The sequence below is a fragment of the Oncorhynchus clarkii genome, chromosome 5, assembly GCF_045791955.1.
Source record: "Oncorhynchus clarkii lewisi isolate Uvic-CL-2024 chromosome 5, UVic_Ocla_1.0, whole genome shotgun sequence".
Lineage (NCBI taxonomy): Eukaryota > Metazoa > Chordata > Actinopteri > Salmoniformes > Salmonidae > Oncorhynchus > Oncorhynchus clarkii.
Genome location: NC_092151.1, coordinates 1,094,289 through 1,110,116, shown reverse-complemented (window position 1 = coordinate 1,110,116; position 15,828 = coordinate 1,094,289). Strand labels below are relative to the sequence as shown.

The 15,828-nt window shown below is 42.4% G+C and overlaps 1 protein-coding gene across 1 annotated transcript in view; it reads right to left on the bottom strand.

The window, feature by feature from the left end:
* LOC139408249 (ciliary neurotrophic factor receptor subunit alpha-like) overlaps positions 1-15,828 on the bottom strand; it is a 447,111-nt gene that overhangs the window by 343,170 nt on the left and 88,113 nt on the right. The gene's annotated exons all lie outside the window — the stretch shown is intronic.

Below are 15,828 nucleotides of genomic sequence, written 5' to 3'. Positions count from 1 at the left end.
GCTAACCATGTGACCATTAACATCTGCTAACCATGTGACCAGTAACATCTGCTAACCATGTGTGTGTGACCATTAACACCTGCTAACCATGTGACCAGTAACATCTGCTGACCATGTGTATGTGACCGTTAACACCTGCTAACCATGTGACCATTAACATCTGCTAACCATGTGTATGTGACCAATAACACCTGCTAACCATGTGTATGTGACCATTAACACCTGCTAACCATGTGTATGTGACCAGTAACATCTGCTAACCATGTGTATGTAACCATTAACATCTGCTAACCATGTGTATGAGACCATTAACATCTGCTAACCATGTGACCATTAACATCTGCTAACCATGTGCATGTGACCATTAACACCTGCTAACCATGTGTATGTAATCATTAACATCTGCTAACCATGTGACCATTAACATCTGCTAACCATGTGACCATTAACTTCTGCTAACCATGTGACCATTAACATCTGCTAACCATGTGACCATTAACACCTGCTAACCATGTGACCATTAACATCTGATAACCATGTGTATGTGACCATTAACATCTGCTAACCATGTGTATGTGACCATTAACATCCGCTAACCATGTGACCAGTAACATCTACTAACCATGTGTATGTGACCATTAACATCTGCTAACCATGTGTATGTGACCCTTAACATCTGCTGACCATGTGACCATTAACATCTGCTAACCATGTGACCAGTAACATCTGCTAACCATGTGACCAGTAACATCTCCTGACCATGTGACCATTAACTATCTGCTAACCATGTGACCAGTAACATCTGCTAACCATGTGTGTGTGACCATTAACACCTGCTAACCATGTGACCATTAACATCTGCTAACCATGTGACCATTAACATCTGATAACCATGTGTATGTGACCATTAACATCTGCTAACCATGTGTATGTGACCATTAACATCTGCTAACCATGTGACCAGTAACATCTACTAACCATGTGTATGTGACCATTAATATCTGCTAACCATGTGTATGTGACCATTAACATCTGCTGACCATGTGACCATTAACATCTGCTAACCATGTGAACAGTAACATCTGCTAACCATGTGACCAGTAAAATCTCTTGACCATGTGACCATTAACATCTGCTAACCATGTGAACCGGTAACATCTGCTAACCATGTGTGTGTGACCATTAACACCTGCTAACCATGTGACCATTAACCTCTGCTAACCATGTGACCATTAACACCTGCTAACCATTTGACCATTAACATCTGCTAACCATGTGACCATTAACACCTGCTAACCATGTGACCAGTAACATCTGCTGACCATGTGACCATTAACACCTGCTAACCATGTGACCATTAACATCTGCTAACCATGTGACCAGTAACATCTGCTAACCATGTGTATGTGACCGTTAACACCTGCTAACCATGTGGCCATTAACATCTGCTAACCATGTGTATGTGACCATTAACACCTGCTAACCATGTGTATGTGACCATTAACACCTGCTAACCATGTGTATGTGACCAGTAACATCTGCTAACCATGTGTATGTAACCATTAACATCTGCTAACCATGTTTATGTGACCATTAACATCTGCTAACCATGTGACCATTAACATCTGCTAACCATGTGCATGTGACCATTAACACCTGCTAACCATGTGTATGTAACCATTAACATCTGCTAACCATGTGACCATTAACATCTGCTAACCATGTGACCATTAACTTCTGCTAACCATGTGACCATTAACATCTGCTAACCATGTGACCATTAACACCTGCTAACCATGTGACCATTAACATCTGCTAACCATGTGTATGTGACCATTAACATCTGCTAACCATGTGTATGTGACCATTAACATCTGCTAACCATGTGACCAGTAACATCTACTAACCATGTATATGTGACCATTAACATCTGCTAACTATGTGTATGTGACCATTAACATCTGCTGACCATGTGATCATTAACATCTGCTAACCATGTGACCAGTAACATCTGCTAACCATGTGACCAGTAACATCTCCTGACCATGTGACCATTAACATCTGCTAACCATGTGACCAGTAACATCTGCTAACCATGTGTATGTGACCATTAACACCTGCTAACCATGTGACCAGTAACATCTGCTGACCATGTGACCATTAACACCTGCTAACCATGTGACCATTAACATCTGCTAATCATGTGACCAGTAACATCTGCTAACCATGTGTATGTGACCGTTAACACCTGCTAACCATGTGACCATTAACATCTGCTAACCATGTGTATGTGACCATTAACACCTGCTAACCATGTGTATGTGACCATTAACACCTGCTAACCATGTGTATGTGACCAGTAACATCTGCTAACCATGTGTATGTAACCATTAACATCTGCTAACCATGTGTATGTGACCATTAACATCTGCTAACCATGTGACCATTAACATCTGCTAACCATGTGCATGTGACCATTAACATCTGCTAACCATGTGTATGTAACCATTAACATCTGCTAACCATGTGACCATTAACATCTGCTAACCATGTGACCATTAACTTCTGCTTACCATGTGACCATTAACATCTGCTAACCATGTGACCATTAACACCTGCTAACCATGTGACCATTAACATCTGCTAACCATGTGTATGTGACCATTAACATCTGCTAACCATGTGTATGTGACCATTAACATCTGCTAACCATGTGACCAGTAACATCTACTAACCATGTGTATGTGACCATTAACATCTGCTAACCATGTGTATGTGACCATTAACATCTGCTGACCATGTGATCATTAACATCTGCTAACCATGTGACCAGTAACATCTGCTAACCATGTGACCAGTAACATCTCCTGACCATGTGACCATTAACATCTTCTAACCATGTGACCAGTAACATCTGCTAACCATGTGTGTGTGACCATTAACACCTGCTCACCATGTGACCATTAACATCTGCTAACCATGTGACCATTAACACCTGCTAACCATGTGACCATTAACATCTGCTAACCATGTGACCAGTAATATCTGCTAACCATGTGTATGTGACCATTAACACCTGCTAACCATGTGACCAGTAACATCTGCTGACCATGTGACCATTAACACCTATTAACCATGTGACCATTAACATCTGCTAACCATGTGACCAGTAACATCTGCTAACCATGTGTATGTGACCGTTAACAACTGCTAACCATGTGACCATTAACATCTGCTAACCATGTGTATGTGACCATTAACACCTGCTAACCATGTGTATGTGACCATTAACACCTGCTAACCATGTGACCATTAACATCTGCTAACCATGTGACCAGTAACATCTGCTAACCATGTGACCAGTAACATCTGCTAACCATGTGACCAGTAACATCTGCTAACCATGTGTGTGACCATTAACACCTGCTAACCATGTGACCATTAACATCTGCTAACCATGTGACCATTAACATCTGATAACCATGTGTATGTGACCATTAACATCTGCTAACCATGTGTATGTGACCATTAACATCTGCTAACCATGTGACCAGTAACATCTATTAACCATGTGTATGTGACCATTAACATCTGCTAACCATGTGTATGTGACCATTAACATCTGCTGACCATGTGACCATTAACATCTGCTAACCATGTGACCAGTAACATCTGCTAACCATGTGACCAGTAACATCTCCTGACCATGTGACCATTAACATCTGCTAACCATGTGAACCGGTAACATCTGCTAACCATGTGTGTGTGACCAGTAACACCTGCTAACCATGTGACCATTAACATCTGCTAACCATGTGTATGTGACCATTAACATCTGCTGACCATGTGACCATTAACATCTGCTAACCATGTGACCAGTAACATCTGCTAACCATGTGACCATTAACACCTGCTAACCATGTGACCATTAACATCTGCTAACCATGTGACCAGTAACATCTGCTAGCCATGTGTATGTGACCATTAACACCTGCTAACCATGTGACCAGTAACATCTGCTAACCATGTGACCAGTAACATCTGCTAACCATGTGACCAGTAACATCTGCTAACCATGTGACCAGTAACATCTGCTAACCATGTGACCAGTAACATCTGCTAACCATGTGTATGTGACCAGTAACATTTGATTTTATTTGTTTGTCTGCCAGAGATATAAAGATAGATGTGAACTATTTTAGAGCTAATTTAGGGTCAGGCATGCAGCTCATAGAGGAAATGTTTATGTATATACAGTGCCTTGCGAAAGTATTCGGCCCCCTTGAACTTTGCAACCTTTTGCCACATTTCAGGCTTCAAACATAAAGATATAAAACTGTGTTTTTTTGTGAAGAATCAACAACAAGTGGGACACAATCATGAAGTGGAACGACATTTATTGGATATTTCTAACTTTTTTAACAAATCAAAAACTGAAAAATTGGGCGTGCAAAATTATTCAGCCCCTTTACTTTCAGTGCAGCAAACTCTCTCCAGAAGTGCAGTGAGGATCTCTGAATGATCCAATGTTGACCTAAATGACGAATGATGATAAATACAATCCACCTGTGTGTAATCAAGTCTCCGTATAAATGCACCTGCACTGTGATAGTCTCAGAGGTCCGTTAAAAGCGCAGAGAGCATCATGAAGAACAAGGAACACACCAGGCAGGTCCGAGATACTGTTGTGAAGAAGTTTAAAGCCGGATTTGGATACAAAAAGATTTCCCAAGCTTTAAACATCCCAAGGAGCACTGTGCAAGCGATAATATTGAAATGGAAGGAGTATCAGACCACTGCAAATCTACCAAGACCTGGCCGTCCCTCTAAACTTTCAGCTCATACAAGGAGAAGACTGATCAGAGATGCAGCCAAGAGGCCCATGATCACTCTGGATGAACTGCAGAGATCTACAGCTGAGGTGGGAGACTCTGTCCATAGGACAACAATCAGTTGTATATTGCACAAATCTGGCCTTTATGGAAGAGTGGCAAGAAGAAAGCCATTTCTTAAAGATATCCATAAAAAGTGTCGTTTAAAGTTTGCCACAAGCCACCTGGGAGACACACCAAACATGTGGAAGAAGGTGCTCTGGTCAGATGAAACCAAAATTGAACTTTTTGGCAACAATGCAAAACGTTATGTTTGGCGTAAAAGCAACACAGCTGAACACACCATCCCCACTGTCAAACATGGTGGTGGCAGCATCATGGTTTGGGCCTGCTTTTCTTCAGCAGGGACAGGGAAGATGGTTAAAATTGATGGGAAGATGGATGGAGCCAAATACAGGACCATTCTGGAAGAAAACCTGATGGAGTCTGCAAAAGACCTGAGACTGGGACGGAGATTTGTCTTCCAACAAGACAATGATCCAAAACATAAAGCAAAATCTACAATGGAATGGTTCAAAAATAAACATATCCAGGTGTTAGAATGGCCAAGTCAAAGTCCAGACCTGAATCCAATCGAGAATCTGTGGAAAGAACTGAAAACTGCTGTTCACAAATGCTCTCCATCCAACCTCACTGAGCTCGAGCTGTTTTGCAAGGAGGAATGGGAAAAAATGTCAGTCTCTCGATGTGCAAAACTGATAGAGACATACCCCAAGCGACTTACAGCTGTAATCGCAGCAAAAGGTGGCGCTACAAAGTATTAACTTAAGGGGGCTGAATAATTTTGCACGCCCAATTTGTCAGTTTTTGATTTGTTAAACAAGTTTGAAATATCCAATAAATGTCGTTCCACTTCATGATTGTGTCCCACTTGTTGTTGATTCTTCACAAAAAAATACAGTTTTATATCTTTATGTTTGAAGCCTGAAATGTGGCAAAAGGTCGCAAAGTTCAAGGGGGCCGAATACTTTCGCAAGGCACTGTATATATATATTTTTTGATAACCATGTGTATGTGACCATGTGGTTTTTTTTTTTTTTTTGTGTATTATTTTGGCCGAAGCCACATCTATAACCAAAGGCTGCCATATTTAGAGAACATGATGCCACATGATTTGACATATATAGCCACTCATCACCTCTTTCTCATTGTGTCACACATGAATACGCTGTAATCAGCCATGTCCTTATCCGTATATCAAGAAGGTCCATACTTGACATCAAACTGTATACGTTGATATGTAACAGCCCAAGCCCTCTACATCAAATTAAATCACATTTTATTGGTCACATACACATGGTTAGCAGATGTTATTGCGAGTGTAGTGAAACGCTTGTGCTTCTAATTTCGACAGTGCAGTAATAACCAACAAGTAATCTAACAATTTCACAACAACTACCTTATACACACAAATCTAAGTCATGACAAAGCAGCATAGTGAAGCTGCAATAGATGGTATAAAATACAGTATTTACATATGAGATGAGTAATACAAGATATGTAAACATTACTAAAGTGGCATAGACTTGTGTTCCATTTCTTAAAGTGGCCAGTGATTTCAAGTCTGTACGTAGGCAGTCTGTACGTAGGCAGTCTGTACGTAGGCAGTCTGTACGTAGGCAGTCTGTACGTAGGCAGTCTGTACGTAGGCAGTCTGTACGTAGGCAGTCTGTACGTAGGCAGTCTGTACGTAGGCAGTCTGTACATGGTCTCTGGGCTTGTAACAGTGTACATGGTCTCTGGGCCTGTAACAGTGTACATTGTCTCTGGGCCTGTAACAGTGAACATGGTCTCTGGGCCTGTAACAGTGTACATGGTCTCTGGGCCTGTAACAGTGTACATGGTCTCTGGGCTTGTAACAGTGTACATGGTCTCTGGGCTTGTAACAGTGTACATGGTCTCTGGGCTTGTAACAGTGTACATGGTCTCTGGGCCTGTAACAGTGTACATGGTCTCTGGGCTTGTAACAGTGTACATGGTCTGTGGGCCTGTAACAGTGTGCATGGTCTCTGGGCTTGTAACAGTGTACATGGTCTCTGGGCTTGTAACAGTGTACATGGTCTCTGGGCCTGTAACAGTGTACATGGTCTCTGGGCTTGTAACAGTGTACATGGTCTCTGGGCCTGTAACAGTGTACATTATCTCTGGGCTTGTAACAGTGTACATTATCTCTGGGCTTGTAAAAGTGTACATTTTCTCTGGGCTTGTAAAAGTGTTCATTATCTCTGGGCTTGTAAAAGTGTACATTATCTCTGGGCTTGTAAAGTGTACATTATCTCTGGGCATGTAATCGTGTACATTATCTCTGGGCATGTAATAGTGTACATTACCTCTGGGCATGTAATAGTGTACATGACCTCTGGGCCTGTACTAGTGTATATTTTATGTAATATTTTACATTATCTCAGGTCCTGTAATATTTTACATTATCTCTGGGCATGTAATATTTCACATTATCTCGGGTCCTGTAATATTTTACATTATCTCTGGGCATGTAATATTTAACATTATCCCGGGTCCTGTAATATTTTACATTATATCTGGTCCTGTAATATTTTACATTATCTCGGGTCCTGTAATATTTTACATTATATCTGGTCCTGTAATATTTTACATTATCCTGGGTCCTGTAATATTTTACATTATATCTGGTCCTGTAATATTTTACATTATCTCAGGTCCTGTAATATTTTACATTATCTCGGGTCCTGTAATATTTTACATTATCTCTGGTCCTGTAATATTTTACATTATCTCTGGTCCTGTAACAGTGTACATTATCTCTGGTAATTGCATGTGTGTTTACATAATGTTCAGTGGAACATTATTTTCCACCGTCAAACAGGGATCATTAATCTGTCTGACATTTATAAATATCACTAGGTCAAACTTAACAAATAAAATCCAGATATCACTTTTGTCACTGTGTTATGGGTGGGCCATTGTTATTGTTGTGACATACACTAGACCAAAGGAAGAAAGGGGAAGTCATGTTATTCAGGGAGGATGACTCAGAGACAGTACTGTCCGTCAGGATGCATCCTTAATGGAACCCTGTTCCTTACGTCGTGCACTACTTTTTACTAGAGCCCCTGGTCAAAAGTATTGCACTATATAGGAAATAGGATGTCATTTGGGGCCTAGCATCTCCCCAAAGACACAGCACCACAACATTAGCTCAGCCTTTCTAGTACTATATAGGGAATAGCTAGTACTATATAGGGAATAGCTAGTACTATATAGGGAATAGCTAGTACTATATAGGGAATAGCTAGTACTATATAGGGAATAGCTAGTACTATATAGGGAATAGCTAGTAATATACAGGGAATAGCTAGATCTATACTGGGAATAGCTAGTACTATATAGGAAATAGCTAGTACTATATAGGGAATAGCTAGTACTATATAGGAAATAGCTAGTACTATATAGGGAATAGCTAGTACTATATAGGGAATAGCTTGTACAATATAAGAAATATCTATTACTATATAGGGAATAGCTAGTACTATGTAGGGAATAGCTAGTAATATATAGGGAATAGCTAGTACTATATAGGGAATAGCTAGTACCATAAAGGGAATAGCTAGAACTATACTAGGAAAATCTAGTACTATATAGGAATAGAAAGTAATATAGGGAATAGCTAGTACTATATAGGGAATAGCTAGTACTATATAGGGAATAGCTAGTAATATATAGGGAATAGCTAGCACTACATAGGGAATAGCTAGTAATATATAAGGAATAGCTAGTTCTATATAGGGAATAGCTAGTATTATATAGGGAATAGCTAGTACTATATAAGGAATAGCTAGTACTATATAGGGAATAACTAGTACTATATAGGGAACAGCTAGGAAAATATTGGGAATAGGGTGATATTTACGATACAGTCTATACTGTAGCTTCTGCCAAGCATCTCATCGATCTTCAGATGGCAGAGAGAGAATCAGCAGTCTGGGAACAATGAATTCTCTTTTCTCTCTCTCTATTATTTCCTTTTGTCTTTCTCAACCTCCTCATTCCCCTCTCTCTTGGACTGGGCCAAATCTTTATCATTCCCCTCATTCCCCTCTCTTTGGGACTAGGCCAGATCTTCATCATTCCCCTCTCTCTGGGACTAGGCCAAATCTGTATCATTCACTCTCTCTGGGACTAGGCCAAATCTTTATCATTCCCCTCTCTCTGGGACTAGGCCAAATCTGTATCATTCCCCTCTCTCTGGGACTAGGCCAAATTTTTATCATTCCCCTCTCTCTGGGACTAGGCCAAATCTGTATAATTCACTCTCTCTGGGACTAGGCCAAATCTTTATCATTCCCCTCTCTCTGGGACTAGGCCAAATCTTTATCATTCCCCTCTCTCTGGGACTAGGCCAAATCTTTATCATTCCCCTCATTCCCCTCTCTCTGGGACTGGGCCAGATCTTTATCATTCCCCTCTCTCTGGGACTGGGCCAAATCTTTATCATTCCCCTCATTCCCCTCTCTCTGGGACTAGGCCAAATCTTTATCATTCCCCTCTCTCTGGGACTAGGCCAAATTTAGCAGATTAACACTGGAGTGATAGATGAGCAGATGATGATGAGCAGATTATGGTGTGTAAGTAGTGATACTGGTGTGCAAAAGGGCAGAAGAGTAAACAAAAACAATATGGGGATAAGGTAGGTAGATTGGATGGGCTATTTACAGATGGACTATGCAGCTGCAGCGATCGGTTTGCTGCTCAGATAGCTGATGTTTAAAGTTAGTGAAGGAAATGTAACTTACCACACTGCCATCTGCTTTGTTACCAGTGTCCCCTTCAACACTCATCACTGTGACCTGTACAACCTGGTGAACTGTGACCTTTACACCTGGTCAACTGGCTTTCCTTACACACAGAACGCCAGAACAAATTATTTACCAATTGACTTCCCAGTTCCCTCTCTACCTCAGCTCACTCATCAATGTCTCCACTCCCAACCTGCAGTCTGGTAGAGGCTGTATATTGCACTAGTCATTCCAAAACCAACACTTCCACTTTTCATTCATTTCAGTTTTCTGCCACCAAAGACTGAAAAAGACCTTCAAACTTAACACATTCATTCCACCACACTCCTCCTGAGTAATGTACCTGCTTATCATTAAGTCTACTGCTATCTGAGTAATGTACCTGCTTATCATTAAGTCTACTGCTATCTCAAATCAAATCAAATGTTATTTGTCACATACACATGGTTAGCAGATGTTAATGCGATTGTAGCGAAATGCTTGTACTTCTAGTTCCGACAATGCAGTAATAACCAACGAGTAATCTAACCTAACAACCTGAGTAATGTACCTGCTTATCATTAAGTCTACTGCTATCTGAGTAATGTACCTGATAATCATTAAGTCAGCCATGTTCCTTTGGTATTTCTGCTCTAACCCAATTTGCAAGTGGCTGAATCTCACCGGATCTCACCAGAGAAATCGCCTGTGTGAAACAGCGCCCCCTCTGTCTCGGTATGTGTAGCTCATGTATCTGATGCTGTCTGGACCAACATAGTATGTGACATGTTGCCACCGTAGCATTTGATTGACTGATGCCAACAAGCATTTGGCCTCCCTTTAATAAAAAAATAATAAAATAATTAGACCATCAGCGTTGAGCTGAGCTCAACTGTGGGTTGTCCCCTGCACACCAAAACACCTTTCAAGAGAGGCCGGTTTGGATTTGGCTCCAGACCAATCAAATCACTTCCTTTGCAAAACGTCATTGCAAGCTTGGCACACCTGTATTTGAGGAATTGTTTTTACCCTTCTCCAGATCTGTGCCTCGACACAATCCTGTTTTGACTCTCTGCAGACAATTCCTTTGACCTCATGGCTTTGTTTTTCCTCTGACATGCACTGTTTAGACAGGTGTGTACCTTATTTAGACAGGTGTGTACCTTTTCAAACCATGTCCAATCATTTTAATTTACCACAGGTGGACTCCAATCACGTTGTAGAAACATCTCAAGGATGATGAATGGAAACAGGATGCACCTGAGCTCAATTTAGAGTCTCATAGCAAAGGGTCTGAATACTTATGTAAATAAGGAATTCATCTAATTTGTTTTTATAAATCAAATTTCTGAAAACTTGTTTTCCTTTGTAATTATGGGTCATTGTATGTATATTGATGAGTAATATAATGAATTTAATCCATTTTAGAATTAGGCCATTACATAACAAAATGTGGAAAAAGTCAAGGGGCCTGAATACTTTCTGAATGCACTTAATATAGGTTTGTTGATTTGATGATTTTTAAATGTTTAAGTTGAAATGGTGCTGGAATAGCGGAAGAAGTTGTCTTTGTGCTGACTTGCGGTAACTCAGTAGTTGTTTAGTAAACTGTCGAAAACATTAACTTGCTTGACCATGCAGCAGGTCATGTAAATGTTTGTTACATGCAATATTTGCTCTGTGGACTTCACCGGACAGATGTTCCTCTCCGGTTTTGTGATGAAACAAACGTCTGTGTAGTTGATTTGTCTCTTTGTTGTCTCAACCTTATTGTATAACACGGTTGCATATGAACTAATGGGTTATAAAGCCAACTACGCAATTATCACAACATAGAGGTGTAACATGTATTTTTTACTGACTTGATATGACCAACGCACCACTATTTGCATTTGTATGTGATTTATTATGGATCCCCATTAGTTACTCTTCCTGGGGTTTATTATGGATCCCCATTAGTTCCTGTCAAGGCAGCAGCTACTCTTCCTGGGGTTTATTGTGGATCCCCATTAGTTCCTGCCAAGGCAGCAGCTACTCTTCCTGGGGTTTATTATGGATCCCCATTAGTTCCTGCCAAGGCGGCAGCTACTCTTCCTGGGGTTTATTATGGATCCCCATTAGTTCCTGCCAAGGCAGCAGCTACTCTTCCTGGGGTTTATTATGGATCCCCATTAGTTCCTGTCAAGGCAGCAGCTACTCTTCCTGGGGTTTATTATGGATCCCCATTAGTTCCTGCCAAGGCAGCAGCTACTCTTCCTGGGGTTTATTATGGATCCCCATTAGTTCCTGCCAAGGCAGCAGCTACTCTTCCTGGGGTTTATTATGGATCCCCATTAGTTCCTGCCAAGGCAGCAGCTACTCTTCCTAGGGTTTATTATGGATCCCCATTAGTTCCTGCCAAGGCAGCAGCTACTCTTCCTGGGGTTTATTATGGATCCCCATTAGTTCCTGCCAAGGCAGCAGCTACTCTTCCTGGGGTTTATTATGGATCCACATTAGTTCCTGCCAAGGCAGAAGCTATTCTTCCTGGGGTTTATTATGGATCCCCATTAGTTCCTGCCAAGGCAGAAGCTACTCTTCCTTATGTTTATTATGGATCCCCATTAGTTCCTGCCAAGGCAGCAGCTACTCTTCCTGGGGTTTATTATGGATCCCCATTAGTTCCTGCCAAGGCAGCAGCTACTCTTCCTGGGGTTTATTATGGATCCCCTTTAGTTCCTGCCAAATGCAGAAGCTACTCTTCCTGATGTTTATTATGGATCCCCTTTAGTTCCTGCCAAGGCAGCAGCTACTCTTCCTGGGGTTTATTATGGATCCCCATTAGTTCCTGCCAAGGCAGCAGCTACTCTTCCTGGGGTTTATTATGGATCCCCTTTAGTTCCTGCCAAATGCAGAAGCTACTCTTCCTGATGTTTATTATGGATCCCCTTTAGTTCCTGCCAAGGCAGCAGCTACTCTTCCTGGGGTTTATTATGGATCCCCATTAGTTCCTGCCAAGGCAGAAGCTACTCTTCCTGGGGTTTATTATGGATCCCCTTTAGTTCCTGCCAAATGCAGAAGCTACTCTTCCTGATGTTTATTATGGATCCCCTTTAGTTCCTGCCAAGGCAGCAGCTACTCTTCCTGGGGTTTATTATGGATCCCCATTAGTTCCTGCCAAGGCAGCAGCTACTCTTCCTGGGGTTTATTATGGATCCCCTTTAGTTCCTGCCAAATGCAGAAGCTACTCTTCCTGATGTTTATTATGGATCCCCTTTAGTTCCTGCCAAGGCAGCAGCTACTCTTCCTGGGGTTTATTATGGATCCCCATTAGTTCCTGCCAAGGCAGAAGCTACTCTTCCTGGGGTTTATTATGGATCCCCATTAGTTCCTGCCAAGGCAGCAGCCTCTTTTCCTGGGGTTTATTATGGATCCCCATTAGTTCCTGCCAAGGCAGCAGCTACTCTTCCTGGGGTTTATTATGGATCCCCATTAATTCCTGCCAAGGCAGCAGCTACTCTTCCTGGGGTTTATTATGGATCCCCATTAGTTCCTGCCAAGGCAGAAGCTATTCTTTCTGGGGTTTATTATCGATCCCCATTAGTTCCTGCCAAGGCAGCAGCTACTCTTTCTTATGTTTATTATGGATCCCCATTAGTTCCTGCCAAGGCAGCAGCTACTCTTCCTGGGGTTTATTATGGATCCCCATTAGTTCCTGTCAAGGCAGCAGCTACTCTTCCTGGGGTTTATTATGGATCCACATTAGTTCCTGCCAAGGCAGCAGCTACTCTTCCTGGGGTTTATTATGGATCCCCATTAGTTCATGCCAAGGCAGCAGCTACTCTTCCTGGGGTTTATTATGGATCCCCATTAGTTCCTGCCAAGGCAGCAGCTACTCTTCCTGGGGTTTATAATGGATCCCCATTAGTTCCTGCCAAGGCAGCAGCTACTCTTCCTGGGGTTTATTATGGATCCCCATTAGTTCCTGCCAAGGCAGCAGCTACTCTTCCTGCGGTTTATTATGGATCCCCATTAGTTCCTGCCAAGGCAGCAGCTACTCTTCCTGAGGTTTATTATGGATCCCCATTAGTTCCTGTCAAGGCATCAGCCACTCTTCCTGGGGTTTATTATGGATCCCCATTAGTTCCTGTCAAGGCAGCAGCTACTCTTACTGGGGTTTATTATGGATCCCAATTAGTTCCTGCCAAGGCATTAGCAACTCTTCCTGGGGTTTATTATGGATCCCCATTTGTTCCTGTCAAGGCAGCAGCTAGTTTTCCTGTGGTTTATTATGGATCCCCAATAGTTCCTGTCAAGGCAGCAGCTACTCTTCCTGGGGTTTATTATGGATCCCCATTAGTTCCTGTCAAGGCAGCAACTACTCTTCCTGGGGTTTATTATGGATCCCCATGAGTTCCTGTCAAGGCAGCAGCTACGATTCCTGGGGTTTATTATGGATCCCAATTAGTTCCTGCCAAGGCAGCAGCTACTCTTCCTGGGGTTTATTATGGATCCCCATTAGTTCCTGTTAAGGCCGCTGCAACTCTTCCTGGGGTTTATTATGGATCCCCATTAGTTCCTGCCAAGGCAGCAGCTACACATCCTGGGGTTTGTTATGAATCCCCATTAGTTCCTGTCAAGGCAGCAGCTACTCTTCCTGGGGTTTATTTTGGATCTCCATTAGTTCCTGTTAAGGCAGCAGCTACTCTTCCTGGGGTTTATTATGGATCCCCATTAGTTCCTGTCAAGGCAGCAACTACTCTTCCTGTGGTTTATTATGGATCCCCATTAGTTCCTGTCAAGGCAGCAGCTACTCTTCCTGGGGTCTATTATGGATCCCCATTAGTTCCTGTCAAGGCAGCAGCTACTCTTCCTGGGGTTTTTTATGGATCCCAATTAGTTCCTGTCAAGGCAGCAGCTTCTCTTCCTGGGGTTTATTATGGATCCCCATTAGTTCCTTTTAAGGCAGCAGCAACTCTTCATGGGGTTTCTTATGGATCCCCATTAGTTCCTGCCAAGGCAGCAGCTACTCTTCCTGAGGCTTATTATGGATCCCCATTAGTTCCTGTCAAGGCAGCAGCTACTCTTCCTGGGGTTTATTATGGATCCCCATTAGTTCCTGTCAAGGCAGCAGCTACTCTTCCTGGGGTTTATTATGGATCCCCATTAGTTCCTGTCAAGGCAGCAGCTACTCTTCCTGGGGTTTATTATGGATCCCCATGAGTTCCTGCCAAGGCAGCAGCTACTCTTCCTGGGGTATATTATGGATCCCCATTAGTTCCTGCCAAGGCAGCAGCTACTCTTCCTGGGGTTTATTATGGATCCCCATTAGTTCCTGTCAAGGCAGCAGCTACTCTTCCTGGGGTTTATTATTGATCCCCATTAGTTCCTGTCAAGGCAGCAGCTACTCTTCCTGGGGTTTATTATGGATCCCCATTAGTTCCTGCCAAGGCAGCAGCTACTCTTCCTGGGGTTTATTATGGATCCCCATTAGTTCCTGTCAAGGCAGCAGCTACTCTTCCTGGGGTTTATTATGGATCCCCATTAGTTCCTGCCAAGGCAGCAGCTACTCTTCCTGGGGTTTATTATGGATCCCCATTAGTTCCTGTCAAGGCAGCAGCTACTCTTCCTGGGGTTTATTATGGATCCCCATTAGTTCCTGCCAAGGCAGCAGCTACTCTTCCTGGGGTTTATAATGGATCCCCATTAGTTCCTGCCAAGGCAGCAGCTACTCTTCCTGGGGTTTATTATGGATCCCCATTAGTTCCTGCCAAGGCAGCAGCTACTCTTCCTGCGGTTTATTATGGATCCCCATTAGTTCCTGCCAAGGCAGCAGCTACTCTTCCTGAGGTTTATTATGGATCCCCATTAGTTCCTGTCAAGGCATCAGCCACTCTTCCTGGGGTTTATTATGGATCCCCATTAGTTCCTGTCAAGGCAGCAGCTACTCTTACTGGGGTTTATTATGGATCCCAATTAGTTCCTGCCAAGGCATTAGCAACTCTTCCTGGGGTTTATTATGGATCCCCATTTGTTCCTGTCAAGGCAGCAGCTAGTTTTCCTGTGGTTTATTATGGATCCCCAATAGTTCCTGTCAAGGCAGCAGCTACTCTTCCTGGGGTTTATTATGGATCCCCATTAGTTCCTGTCAAGGCAGCAGCTACTCTTCCTGGGGTTTATTATGGATCCCCATTAGTTCCTGT